At 38.6% G+C, this 15,132-nt stretch overlaps 1 protein-coding gene across 4 annotated transcripts in view; it reads left to right on the top strand.

The window, feature by feature from the left end:
* The first annotated feature begins 1,394 nt into the window (after positions 1-1,394).
* The window catches only part of csrp3 (cysteine and glycine-rich protein 3 (cardiac LIM protein)), a 41,967-nt gene continuing 28,229 nt past the window's right edge, over positions 1,395-15,132 (top strand). For 2 of the 4 annotated variants that reach the window (XM_069904743.1, XM_069904753.1), the window contains exon 1: positions 1,409-1,510. The gene's annotated coding sequence lies outside the window, so the exon portion shown is untranslated. Of the gene's footprint in view, positions 1,511-15,132 lie in introns of all 4 variants that reach the window. The other 2 variants (XM_069904768.1, XM_069904760.1) reach the window with 2 other exon arrangements.

Below are 15,132 nucleotides of genomic sequence, written 5' to 3'. Positions count from 1 at the left end.
TGCAAAACTCATTGGTTGGTTTGAATCTGTATTTTAGCTGAATTGTATTGAGAAAGGACGGACAATTCTCTTGAAGGATACAAGCAAATCACAATGATTTTGCCACAGGGTGATGATTACCTATGGGACTTTCTCAAATCTGAATGTTTGGTGAGTCTAGTAAGATACAGACTCGTGTCCAGTAACTTGTATGATACAGAAGCAGGCCTCTCTGTCCAGCAAGTTGACACTGAGTATTAAGAACCCATTTCCATGAATACTATCTTATTCTCCCACATTCTTTTCAACTCCCCAGATTCTATAATTTCATCACTAGGGGCAAAGTCCATTAGTTAGTTTGCCCAATAATTAGACTCAATGGCGATACAAATGTCAGAGGAAGAACATACAAGTTCTATCCAGGCAGCATCAGAGATCAGGGCTTCCTTATGACAGTTGAAAGTGGGGTGAATGAGTAAGAGAAATTCTAGAAGCTGCATTCACCATTAATGCTTTGGCTTTCTGTTAATCTTTCCAAGTCTGTATCATGTCATAAGGAAGCATCAGCTTGAGATATAAATAATACCAATCGATTCCGAAGTTTAAGTGAAATCAAATGAGCCATTGTTCTATTTTAAGTCTTTGGTAAATGGAACTACCCTTGAAACTGAAGCCACAATGTTCAATGGTTGAAGCTAATGAGAAAGGTTCCTCTATAAGCAGTCTGACAGTTAACACTAACAAACGTATCAGTTGTATAAAATAGAAGTACACAAGCACATAGTATGAAGTTCCACTGAAAATAAATGATCAATTATTACCAAGCAAGGACAGCATGCTCATACTGTTATGGAGCCAATTCAGAAGCCTGATGGCAGGGAAGAAACAGTCTTTAAGGATGTTGGAGTGATTTAATGTTTGAGCCTTCTCCCTCATGGGAGAGGGGAGAAGAGAATGTATCCAGGTTGCTAGTTTTGGTCCAGTTCCTTGTTTCCTATTAGTCTGGCAAAACAGAATAATTTTGGTTATTTGAATTCATCACTGGATTACTTGTCTGGTAATTTAACCTCAGTTGCCATACTGTTAAAAAAAAAAAAAAAAACCACACCCTGCAGTTTAACCAATAGTTTGTATATCAAGATTACTTTCTCTGGGCAAATCATGTTAGATTAACTGTTGAACCCTGAAAATAGATTAAACAATATCCATCAATGAGTCCCAAGAGAAATGAAAGACTTTTTATATCACTTTCCAAATATAAACATGCCCTCAGCCTGAGCTTATTTTTGCTTGTAGGTCACTTCTATCCTTTACTTGGTTCGTTTAGAATTTCTGACATGGATTCATCCTGGGCTTTGTCAGTGGTTATTTTAAGTTCAAAGTTTGTCACGTCACAGGTTGCCGAACCCGCAGACCTCCCAGTCAGTCTGAGTGAAGGTATTTAAAGAGGCCCCCGTCACTTGCGGAAAGACGCCTGACAATACAGTTACTCCTGCAGTGCTCAGAGAGGCTGCACTTGATTTAGAGTCAGGTAAGATCAATCAATCTTATTGTTAGGTCATTTGCTTCAGTCAACTGTAATAACTAATTTGATCTAAGCTATTTTGTGTGCTAACTATCAATTATAACTACTAGAAAATGGTATATAATATGTATCAGTATTCAGTATCCAAAAGAAAGATTTATCATTCTATGTTACCTATTGTAGCAAATTATATAATATAATTTTGATAGATATAGCTATTTTGAATATTTTGGAAGGGTTAAAAATACAAGCAGGCTGCATGTGTGATGTCCTTTGACTTAACTGATAAGAAAAGGAGGAGAAATAAGCCAAAGATTACTCACATTTGCTTTGCCATTCAACCAGGCCTTCATTGTACCATGAAAGGACTTTTGGAGTGTGGAGAATCCAAGATTTATGGGGAACCCTTGAATCCGCCAAGTCCAAAAATCTTCCTGACTTTGTCTTAACATTTTCATCTACAGTCTCCAAGCTCTCTGAAACGGAGAGTTCCCAAGATTCAGACCCCTTTGAAGGAAGAAATTGCTCTTCATCCATCTTACATGGTGATGCTTAACTCTGAAACCCAGTCCTTAATTTCCACATGCCCCCCCCACCCCCATAGGAGCCAACATTCCGAGAGCATTGACACTTATAAGCACCCTCTCAATCGTGAATGGTTGAATCAAATCACCTCTCTGGAAATTTGAAAGAGTAACCTATCCTCATTAGATAACCCTTTCATACCAAAATCATCCTCAGGAGGTTCTGAACTGTCTCCATTACTCCTCCTTAACTATGAAGACCAAATTTGTAGTATTCCTCGTGTGTTCTTTCCCCTCACCTGAACAATGGTTTTAACACACATCTCTACTTAACATATTCCATTCCCCTTGCAACAAGAGCCAATTAATACACTGGTGTGGTCATCACATTAAACTAGAACTGGTGGGAAATGCTTATTTTTCACAATAAAAGCAGATGTGTACATTTTCATGCTAAATTTTAATTGAAGCATTAAACATTTTAATGCAAAAAAAATATCATTTCAAAACATGAATTTTTCTTTTTTTATTTTGACCAAAAACTTACAGGGCAAAGCTAATTGTATTTAAAATTCAAGTGAAAGGCTGCCTTAGGTTGAATTCCCAGAAGGGATGATAGGTAGGAGAAGGGTTTGGTGAGAAATAACTCCTTCAAAATATAAATTTAGGCAGATGTGCCTTACACATTTATTTGTGGTGGTGCTTTTTGAAGTGTGACTTCTGTTGTGAAGTAAGAGGTGCATGTACCAAGTTCCCACAAAGATCAATATGATTAGATGCGCATAATCTTTTTTTAAATGATGTTTGAGGAACAAGTATTGGCCTGAACAAGAATAACTTTCATGCTCACACGGTAGTGCCATGAAACCTGCTGAATCTATTTCAAGAGGTTAATAAAAAGTTTTTTTTAAATAATATTTCTCGAAAGAATGGTACTCTGATGGTACAAAACTGTTATTTAAGTCTGGAAAATTCAGATTAGTATTTGGAATGGGGCTTGAATCCATGATCTCTCTGACTGAAAGCCAGAGTGTGATTACAAGCATTATTATAATTATATAAAGTTAGAGATTACTGAGGTAGGATCTTTAATATTTAATGTTATTAAATAGAGCGCAGAATTTCATAAACACAATATGCAATGTCTGTTCAACCAATATCCTAAACAAGGACTACAAGGCGAAAGAAAGTGGTGAACTTAATTGAGGGAGAAAGAATTTCTCTGTTCATAAAATTTGCTTGTATTTGATAACAATTAGCTGGTGCCTCTTCCCCTCCAGATTACAATATAGCAATGTCTGCTAGAATTTGTGTGTAATTAGCACATGTAAACTGAATCAAGTTTTGCCATATTACTTCAAAGTTGATAGTTCTGCAACGTCATCACTGGTAGCCTTGCATGGGTAAGAAGAGTTTCAGTAAGGTTCAAGAAGACAATGTGTTCCTCTAGAGTTGCGTGGTTAGCGCAATGCTATTACAGTGCCAGCGACCAGGATCAGGATTCGAATCCCACGCTATCTGTAAGGAGTTTGTACGTTCTCCCCATGTCTGCGTGGGTTTCCTCCAGATGTTTCGGTTTCCTCCCGCTATTCAAAACTTACATGGGTGAAGGTCACTTGGGTGTTATTGGGTGGCATGGGCTGAAAAGGACTGTAACTGTGCTATATGTCTACATTTAAATATTAAAATGTGCTTTCAGAGAGGAGAAAGAAATATGAGTAGAATTGTTTGACTAAAGAAAGAACAAATTAAGTTTTCAGACTATTGGGATGATGACCACTGTATGAGGTGCAGAACAAATCGCAGAGACTTATTATGTCCTTTAACTCTGATGTTTGTTCCTCATCTGGCAGTTTTCAATAAGGCATGATCAAAAAGTATAAAATAACCAAATCCTCACTGTGCAGGTGAGATAAAAAGGAAAATATAAAGTCCTTCAAGCAAATGTAAATGTTGCAATTCTTTAATCAAATTATGCAAATATTTAATAAAAGCAAGAAAGCAATTTTTAAAATATAGTTTTTCCCCAAGGGAAGCAACATTGCGCTCTGCTCCCTTTAATGCACACACAGAACTGATGTCCACATTTCCATGTCGATTGTGGTGTAGGCAAACTGTCACTTCTGCACAAACCTCGCTACAGTTGTGCCAACGTTGGTGGAGCTCAGCTGAGAAATAACTACTTCAAAATATAAATTTAGCTTTGTATCTCTTTAAAGATAAGAAACCAAAAAGATCAAATCAATATTGCCATTTTAAAAATATATATATTGACAATAATCACTCACAGCAGGAATTGTGTTGACCATCTGTTCAGTTTGAACCATAAATTATGGAGAAGAGTTGCCAGAACCCTGTTGGGTGTCCTCTGTATAACATGACTTAAGGTACTGACCATAGTGATAAGGTCAAGAAGCATTAAACTCATAAAATATTTGTGTGTTTAGACTTCTTTGCATCACTGAAGATTTTCTATTCCAGTGTTTTGAAGTTTACCATTGACAACTTGTTTTTTGGGAGTTATGTATTAAAGGGATGAGGAAGAGGCTTTGAAACTATGACATAATTTGCATGTGATTAAATATCAAAGATACATCACAGAAAGAACATATTTAATTAAAAGAATGCTTTTATGGTTTTTAGACTGCAGGCAGGTAACGGCACAATCAAGAATTTTGCCACTACACGGGCAGTCTAAAAAGGAATGTGCACCACGATTTATCCTGCAGGACCCCTACAACTTTTTGGAGGAAGCCTGCAGTGTTGGTCATCCACTCTACTGCACGTCCAACCACTGGGACTGTTGCACTCGGGTATTGACAGTGTGAATGACCACACAGGCAGTAATTATGTTAATTTTTTCCCCACGATTTTCCTGACATTGCAGTCTAAAAGCCATAATTGGCTGGTAGGTGTGCAAAAGATAGCCCCTTCTGTCTCAAAAGTGGCATCTTGTTAATGAACGCTGGAAGCTCCAGGTTAATTTGTCCCTTTGGTTCTGGGTTTCCTGACCTGGGTGATCCAAATGATGATCTCTGCTCCAAGACCAGAAAGGGACTGACTGGGCTGAAAGAAAAGGCATCTCTTTCTGACAATCCTCTAGTAACTGGATCAAATAAGAATAAGATGCCCAGTAGGAATTTTGTATGTTGAGAAGATCAATTTTTCTTTTAAATTAAAAACAGAATTGTTATTGGAGCTCAAGTTTTTCAAGTGAAGAATATTTCATCATGCTACTTGTGTTTGGGTAATTAGAAAATGAATCATTCATCACAGAATATTTGATCCACTCAGGCAGGTTAACTACGACTGAAATAAAAGTTAACATTCAGATGTCAGGAAGCATTTGCAGAAATAAAATGCAGTTGTGAATTGAAATTCCTTGTCAGTATGAGGAAATGGAAAATAAGTTTGATTTAATTTGCAGAGAGGGTGGGGGTTGAATAGATGTGACAATCTGAATATTCGGGTTACTTTTTTAAAAAATGCAATGCACAAGCGTGCAGGAGAAACTCAGCAGATCATGCAGCTTCTGTAGAATGTAAAGTCGATATTCCAGGCCCAAAACCTTTTGCATCCTGTGGATGCTGCAGAGTTTTCCTGCACGTTTGTGTATTGCATCAATACACAAACCCAGCATCAATGGACTTTCTTGTTTAAGAGATTTTTTTTTAAAAAAAAGAGGGTTAGAGACAGAGGCTGAAGATGCTGGAATCTGGAACAACGGTTGGCGTATGGTTAACACAACGCCTTTACAGCGCCAGTGATCAGGACTGGGGTTTGAATCCTATGCTGTCTGTAAGGAGTTTGTATGTTCTTCCCATGTCTGCATGTGGTTTTTCCAGGAGCTCCCAGTTTCCACCCCCCACCCACCATTCGCAAAGTATCAAAGGCATAGATTAACTCAGTGTAAATTGGGCGGTATGGACTCATGGGGCGAAATGACCTGTCACCGTGCGGCAATGAGTAGATCAGGCAGCATCAATGGGGAGAAATAGTCAGTCAACATTTTGGGTCTGAACTGTTTATTGAGATTAAGATAATAATAGGGGTAGATAAAGAAATGGAAACAGTGGAATTGGATGGAGTTAGGGGATACCAAGGAGAAGATTGTAATGTGGGCAAAAGGGATTAATATAGATGGACAAAAAGGTTGGCACAGATATGGTGGGCCCATTTCTGTGTTGTACAACTCTATGTCTCAAGACTTGGCTGCATTCTCTCATTAATAGTATGAAACCAGAAGATGTTCAAACTTGATGCAAAACATTATATACTTGTGCTGTCTGTGTTCAAGTACTCATATGCCTGCCAACTTTTTGAAGTCCACACATTACACCTTGAATAAATTAAGAACTGCAGATACTTCTAGTTCGTAGCCAAATGGAAAAATAAAATTGCAGAAGAAATATTTAGGGAATTAAAGTCTCACCATTAAATTTGAGAAGGCCAAATTATAAATAGGGATGGGATATATTTTTATAACATGAAGTATTTATAATGGGAAAATAACATTGTTAATATTGCTATTTATTACCCTTTGTTAACCAACTTTTTTTATAATGCATTTTATCATTTTCAATCAGATTTTCTCTTTGAGTCTAAGATGCTGTTTTACAATGTTTTTTTGTGCTGCCAAGTTGTCAAGAACACTGTATCTGAATTGAGGCTTTGTTTCAAAGTTTATATTCCTAATAGTCATCGACAAATCGCTCCTCTTTACTGGAAAGTGCACTTGTAACATGAGCAGAAGATTATCCCCACTGGACTGTGCACTTGGCCAATATTGTTTCAGTTTACATGGAGTAGTTACTGGGTGATGTACTGGAGAGCTACTTACGCCTATTGAACCATGACTGAGAAGCAATGGCACTGTTTCCATTCAACTGTTTATTATGCTTTCAAATCATCTGTTGGCGAATATGTTGGTTTGGTGCAGATGACCCATGTTGTAAGCTTTTGGCCCAATGAGCAACACTTGCCTTCTCTTGTACACCCTTGCACTAATCTAATTTTAGGGATATTGATATTAAAAGCTTCCTGCCACATTTGACAGTACAAGTCCTAAAATCTGGAACACTTGGGGATTGGGTCAGTCCAGAATCTGAGGTGCTTATGCTGGATCTCTCCAATAAGATTGTGACTATTCACCTGATCTACACCCCTCAGTATTTTATATACCTCTTTAATGTCAATCCTCAGCCTCCTATGTTCTAGGCAGAAAAGTCCATGTCGATCCATCCTCTCCTTGTATCTCAAACCCATCTGACCCAGTAACATCCTGGTTAATCTTTTCTGCACCCATTCCAGCAAATTACACCCTTCATATAGCAGGGTGATGTAAGGTAAAACATCATGAGATGGGAATGTGTAGGGAGTTACCCTGTACAAGGCTGTAACAAGAAGGGGAGGTGTCCTTGTACTCCTGTTAGGTAAAACATCATGAGATGGGAATGTACGGGGCAGTAACAAGATGTGAATGCATCCTTGTACTTACAAGATAAGAGAGACATTGATGGATTGAGAGGCAGGAAGCTAGCAGGGAAAGGATAGCAACAGTTTTAGTCATTGGACAAGTAATGATATGATGATTTTCTAAGCACATATCCAAGGGTATAAAAAATCACCATTTTGCTGATAACGGCAGAATGCATTCTCCGACTAACCTGGTTGGTCGCAAGTGTTACAATCCGGTAATAAAGAACAAAGAACCCTGATTTCGACTCAGCCTGGTGTTTGTCTCACTCATTCATGAACAAAGCAGACCTAACAGTGACCAGAACTGTTCAAAACACTCCCAAGTGCAGTCTCTCCAATGTTGTTTAATCAGGGATTGAAGACCATTTGCTAAATTCACGCGGATGATGAAGCAACTTTATAAATCGAAGAATGGAAGTGTTTCTACTTGCTGAAAACCCCACAAGAATGCATTTGCCATTGACAAAAGTAATGGGAAATTTCACAGCAGAAGGATACAAGAACTTTTTGGCCAAGCATAAGTGCAATAAAATATTTGGCAGTGTTTTCGCAAAGATGGCATCAAAATTTGGGCCTTCATTAACACGTTAGTATTCCACAAATGAGCTTGTCAGGACACAAATTACAACATTAATGTGAATGATAATGTTAGAAGCCACTTGTTGTTTACAGTCCAAAAAAGCAGTCTGAAATTTTTTAAATTCTTCATAAGATGCATCCACACGTGTCTTAACCATATTTAATTCTGAACTTATACCAGCATTCATTTAAACCATTTCATTCATTTGAAATATCAACAAGGGTTTTATAACAGCTTGAACAATATCATTTAGTTGCATACACTGTGATTCGGTAAAGCTCAACTCTGCTCTCTCTGACATAGTGGCAGAACAAGGTAACTGCAGCTCCTGCTGCAACTCAACAGAAGGCATTTTAAAAGTTTTACTGCGGGTCTGGACTCCCAGCGACGACACCCCAACTTCCTCAGGGGGTCACCGCTGGTCTCCTCCGCATCCTATTGTTTTTTCATCAAATCACGAAGAAAAGCGATTTCTTCAGATTGAAATGCTACCTGATGCATTTCCAACAATGGAGTCATCTTCCTGCGTGCTCCCTCCGTTGAAATCAAAAGGCTTTCCAAATCGGGGTCTATTTCTTGGGAACACGCACCTTCTTCCAGAGAACGGGTAATTCCAGCGCCATCCTTCACTTGGTGAGTAATAAGACATTTTTTTTCCAGCTCCCACAGGCAGTCTTTGAGGTTTAGACAATGAAGAGATTGAGCCTGGGGCTGTATCAAGTCGTCTAGGCCCCAAATCTTCAGCACTTCGAAAATGTAGCTTCTCTGCACTTGAGGTTTAGCCATAATAATTCCTTAATACTTTAAACAAAAATTTTAAAAGTTTAAACTTAAAAAGAAAGGGTTAAAAAACGGGTACTTAAAAGTCTGGCCAGAGAGGTCGATATTACACAGCTAAACTCTACGCCATCTTGCCACGCCCCCCCCCAAAGAACGATAAATTGAACACTTTTCACTTCTGCGTGTCAAACAACTCAGAAATGGTAAACTGATATATCAATACATCACCCATTGTAACAGCAGAAAATGTCCCAAATTAGTTCACAGGAACACTTTAGAACAATAGCACATGACAGCAATGGAACAGGCCCTTTGGCCCATCCAAAATTCATTGTGCTATTCCTTGCTCATAGCTCTCCAGATCCATCTCAGCCATGTACCTATCCAAATTTCTCAAATGTTCAAATCAAACCCGCATCCACCACTTTCAGCGGTAACTCTTCCCACCCTCCGAGTAAAGTTCCCCCAAATGTTCCTCTTAAACATTTCACCTTTCACCCTTAACCCATGTCCTCTACTTCTTGGCTCACCTAACCTCAGTGGAAAAAAAACTTGCATGCATTCACCCTATCTATACCCCTCATAATTCTGAATATCAAATCTCCCCTCATTCAAGCTCAAGTTTATTGTCATCTGATTGTACGTGTATAACCTGATGAAACAGCGTACCTTCGAACCATAGTGCATGCAAACACACCAACACACAGTACACCCCACACACAAACAATATATGTATATAGCGATCCAAAATGAAATTATTTGCGTGTTTCTAGGATTGTTGAACAGTCTCTCCGGCTATGGGAATAAGCTGATTCCCAGGCTAACAGTCCTGGTTTTGATGCTCCTCTACCTTTTCCTTGAAAGTAGTGCTCAAAGATACTGAGGGCTGGTTGGGAAGGGCCCTTAATGATCCCCTGAGCCCTCTTAAAGCATCACTCCCTGGGGATAGAGTTAACAGAGGAAAGGGAGACTCCAGCAGTTTTAATCGCCCCTGTATAAACTTCTGATCTGATACTTTGCAGCTACAATACCACACCATATTATTTCCCCCCCCCCCCCCACACACACACACACAACCATTTTGTTTGGACGCCTGCTGACATTTTTCACACAGCGGTGAAGGGCTTGAGCCTGCAACATCGGTTATTTATCTGTATCTTTGCTACATAAGGTACACTCTTTGACCTGCTGAGTTTCTCCAGTATTGTGTTTTTACTTTAACCACGGGATCTGCAGACTTTTGTGTTTTACTACCATTCCCCGATGCTCCAAGAAATAAAGTCCTTACCTATTCAAAGGTGCCCTATAACTCAGCTCCTCAAGTCCCAGCAACATTCTTGGAAATTTTCTCTGCACTCTTTCCATCTTATTGATATCTTTCCTGCAGGTAGGTGATCAAACAAAATTTGATATTGAACTACATAAGGATGTAAAAGACCAGCAAAAACGATTAAAGACCTAGACCAATAGGAGAGTCTTAATCAAAGAAATGAATCATTGAGAGGAATAATGAGTTTTAGGGAAGGCATTATTAGCCAAAAGCAGGTGCTGGAGGCATGTCATCAAACTGATGATCAGGAAACTCGAATTTGAAATGCACCACTCTCCATTGCATTGTTCATTTTCTTTGGCTTGGCTTCGCAGACGAAGATTTATGGAGGGGTATGTACATGTCTGCTGCAGGCTCGTTGGTGACTGACAAGTCCGATGCGAGACAGGCAGGCACGGTTGCAGCAGTTGCAAGGGAAAATTGGTTGGTTGGGGTTGGGTGTTGGGTTTCTCCTCCTTTGTCTTTTGTCAGTGAGGTGGGCTCTGCGGTCTTCTTCAAAGGAGGTTGCTGCCCGCTGAACTGTGAGGCACCAAGATGCACGGTTGGAGGCAATATCAGCCCACTGGCGATGGTCAATGTGACAGGCACCAAGAGATTTCTTTAAGCAGTCCTTGTACCTCTTCTTTGGTGCACCTCTGTCTCAGTGGCCAGTGAAGAGCTCGCCATATAACACGATCTTGGGAAGGCGATGGTCCTCCATTCTGGAGACGTGACCCACCCAGCGCAATTGGGTCTTCAGCAGCATGGATTCGATGCTTGCGGACTCTGCCAGTTCGAGTACTTCGATGTTGGTGATGAAGTCATTCCAATGAATGTTGAGGATGGAGCAGAGACAGCGCTGATCGAAGCGTTCTAGGAGCCATAGGTGATGCCGGTAGAGGGCCCATGATTCGGAGCCGAACAGGAGCGTGGGTATGACAACGGCTCTGTACACGCTGATCTTTGTGTGTTTCTTCAGGTGGTCGTTTTTCCAGACTCTTTTGTGTAGTCTTCCAAAGGTGCTATTTGCCTTGGCGAGTCTGTTGTCTATCTCTTTGTCGATTCTTCCATCAGATGAAATAGTGCAGCCGAGGAGGGTAAACTGGTTGACCGTTTTGAGTTCTGTGTGCCCGATGGAGATGTGGGGGAACTGGTGGTCATGGTGGGGAGCTGGCTGATGAAGGACCTCAGTTTTCTTCAGGCTGACTTCCAGGCCAAACATTTTGGCAGTTTCCGCAAAACAGGACGTCATGCGCTGGAGAGCTGGCTCTGAATGGGCAACTAAAGCGGCATCGTCTGCAAAGAGTAGTTCATGGACAAGTTGCTCTTGTGTCTTGGTGTGAGCTTGCAGGCGCCTCAGATTGAAGAGACTGCCATCCGTGCGGTACCGGATGTAAAAAGCGTCTTCATTGTTGAGGTCTTTCATGGCTTGTTTCAGCATCATGCTGAAGAAGATAGTAAAGAGGGTTGGTGCGAGGACGCAGCCTTGCTTCACGCCGTTGTCAATGGAGAAGGGTTCGGAGAGCTCATTGCTGTATCTGACCCGACCTTGTTGGTTTTCGTGCATTGTAAGCTTGGCCAAAAAGCCCTGTAACCTGCAGTGAAATTTCCCATAATATTGATCAATGGCATATGCATTCTTGTGGGATTTTCGTCAAGAAGAGAAGATGGGCAGGGATGCCCACTATCACCTTTATTGTTTGCGTTAGCTACAGAACCATTAGCAGAATTGATAAGAACAGAAAATAATATAAAAGGGATAAAAATAAAAGACAAAGAATATAAAATCAGTTTATTTGCGGATGATGTTATAGTATACTTAACAGAACCAGAACTATCAATAAAAGAATTATATAAGAAATTGAAGGAATATGGAGAAGTGTCTGGTTACAAGATTAACGTAAATAAAAGTGAAGCAATGCCTATGAATAATGCGGATTTCTCAAAATTTAAGAAGGAATCACCATTCAGATGGCAAGTGCAAGCAATAAGATACCTAGGTATACAAATAAATAAAAACCCCGGCCAACTATATAAACTCAATTATTATCCACTAATGAAAAAATTACAGGACGATTTAGAGCATTGGAAAGATTTACCACTAACACTAATAGGAAGGATAAACTGTATTAAAATGAACATTTTTCCAAGGATATTATACCTATTTCAGGCATGGCCAATACACCTGACAGAGAAATTCTTCATGGAGTTAAAGAAAATAATAAGGAAATTTTTATGGAAAGGGGGGAAACCGAGGATAGCACTAGATAAATTAACAGAATGGTATAAACAAGGAGGCTTACAACTGCCAAACTTTAAAAATTATTATAGAGCCGCACAATTAAGATACCTATCAGATTTTTATCAAACAAGGGAAAAGCCAGATTGGACTAGATTAGAATTAGATAAAATAGGGGAAAAGATACCTGAACACATATTATATAAATGGGATGAAAAATTGGTACAATATAGAAGTTCTCCAGTATTACATCATCTACTCAATATTTGGAAGAAGATTCATGTAGAAAGAAATAAAACAAATTATCAATTACCAAAACTAATATTGACGCAAAACAAGTTACTCCCTTTTACAATAGATAACCTTTCCTTTAGAGAATGGGAGAAAAAAGGGATCAAAAGAATAGAAAATTGTTTTTCAGGAAATAGATTATTATCCTTTGAACAAATGAAAGATAAATACAGTATAACTCAAGATACAGTGCTGGCATATTACCAATTGAGATCCTACTTGAAGGACAAATTAGGAAGCAGTCTGAGTTTACCAGAGGGAAGTAACTTTGAATATGTGATTACAGATACAATGATAATCAAAAGATTTATAACAAATATGTATATTAAACTGCAAGAAAAGGAGAATGAGGAAACAAATGGTAAAACTAAACAAAAATGGGAACAAGATTTAAATATAAAGATAAAAAAGGAAACATGGGAGAAGTTATGCTCTGGAACGATGAGAAATACAATAAATACGAGGTTACGTATGATACAATATAACTGGTTACACAGGCTATACATTACACCTCAAAAGTTAAATAAATGGGACCCAACAGTATCTGATAGATATTTTCGATGTAAAAAAAGAAATGGGAACAACAATTCATGCAATCTGGACATGTGAGAAAGTAGAAAGATTTTGGGAAGATCTAAACCAAATATTAAATAAAATTACAGAAAACAATATACCAAAGAATCCAGAGATCTTCCTCCTAAGTAACATAAAAAACAAAGAATTTGGAATTGATTTGGAGGATGCACAAAAAAGATTTGTTAAGATAGCTCTAGCCGTAGCAAAAAAATGTATTATGTCAACCTGGAAATCGGAAGATAATTTGAAAATACAACAATGGTATATAGAAATGAATAAATGTATTCCATTAGAAAAAATAACATATAGTTTAAGAAATAATATTGAAATATTTGAACAAATATGGGAGCCTTACATGAAACACAATAGCGAAAACCTACCGGGGACATTCACTACCTAAATTAACGAAAGGAGAAGGAAATGAAAAGAATTGACTCAGTGGAATTTCTTGTTTATTTTTATTGAATGACAACATTGTTTGACTGGTTTAATGTATCCTAGATTTTGTACTTTAAATGGACGGGAGGGGGGAGGTAGGGAGGGTGGGATGGGAGGAGGGAGGGTGGAGGGAGAAAATGGCACTGTATATATTTGAAAAGGAAAAAGTATGTATCATGGTTAATGTGGTTTATGGTGTGAAAAATAAAAAAATAAATAAAAAGAAGAGGAGATGGAAGGGTGATGTCAAGAAGTGAATGAAAACATGGATGAGAATTTTGAAAACTGTTGCATTGCCAATGGCCTCTGCGGATCTTGAGCACTCGATCCACCCAATGTTCCTGTCCACAGCTCTTGTTCAGAAGAGATTTGAACCTGGTCTCTCATTGAGATGTAAGGACAAGGGAGCTTACCCAAAGATCGCAAACACAATTATGCAGGTAGACGTATTGTTTCTGCATGCTACTGCCCCACTGAATGAGTACCATCTTACCTCAACTCCGTGTTTTCTCCCCTGGTTCAGTCCCTCCCTACCTACATCCATGATACCTCACATTCCCTTCAAAACTCTCCTTTAGGACAAAGGAGCTTGCCTAGGATATCTTGGCCAAAATTCATTCCCTTATTTCTCAATCAACATCACAATGTTAGTATCATCTTGCTGTTTGAAGGAGCTTGTTGTGCAAGAACTAGTGCCAGCACTGTGTACATTATAACAATGACTTGCCTTCGTAAATACTTAACTGATGATAAATCATTTTGGAGTTGATTGAGGTCATGACATTTATCATTTAAAAATGCTTTTTTCAGATCATTTGCTCGAGAAAAATCCATAAATGTTACTACCTTTTCTCATCACATGAATTTGTCATGAATATATCAATGTCAATCCAGTACTATTTACTTTTATTTCTGCTCAGTTGCTACTCTTCAAAATTATCCAATCGATAATATGAAATAACACATTTTCTCAGAATTCTAGACTGGTGGAATATGAAATGGAATAAACACAGTGATTTTGAATCTTCTTTAAATTTTCTAAAATTTGCAATATGATTTCTCGCGATCAGTGAAAATATCTTATCTCACTTAAAGTCTCAAAATCATACAGCACAGAAACAGGCCATTCATCCCATCGAATCTGTGCTATCTACCAAGCACCATTCACACTATTCCTATTTTCCCACTTGAAAGCAAAAGTAATTTCACTGTTGCAAATGAAATAAAACCAACAGAATCTTGCAGACTATTTAACAAATTATTCTTTGATGTGACTGGAGACTTTCCTGAGTAATAATTTCTAAGGTTAAAAAAAGATCACATCTTTTTTTTAATTAATTTGCTATAACATGACGTATAATCAATGGTGCTTGTCATTGCTGAGTGATGGCCTTTCATCTCTGAGTCAGAGGT

This window comes from Narcine bancroftii, chromosome 1, assembly GCF_036971445.1.
Source record: "Narcine bancroftii isolate sNarBan1 chromosome 1, sNarBan1.hap1, whole genome shotgun sequence".
NCBI lineage: Eukaryota > Metazoa > Chordata > Chondrichthyes > Torpediniformes > Narcinidae > Narcine > Narcine bancroftii.
This window is presented reverse-complemented; position numbering and strand designations above follow the sequence as displayed.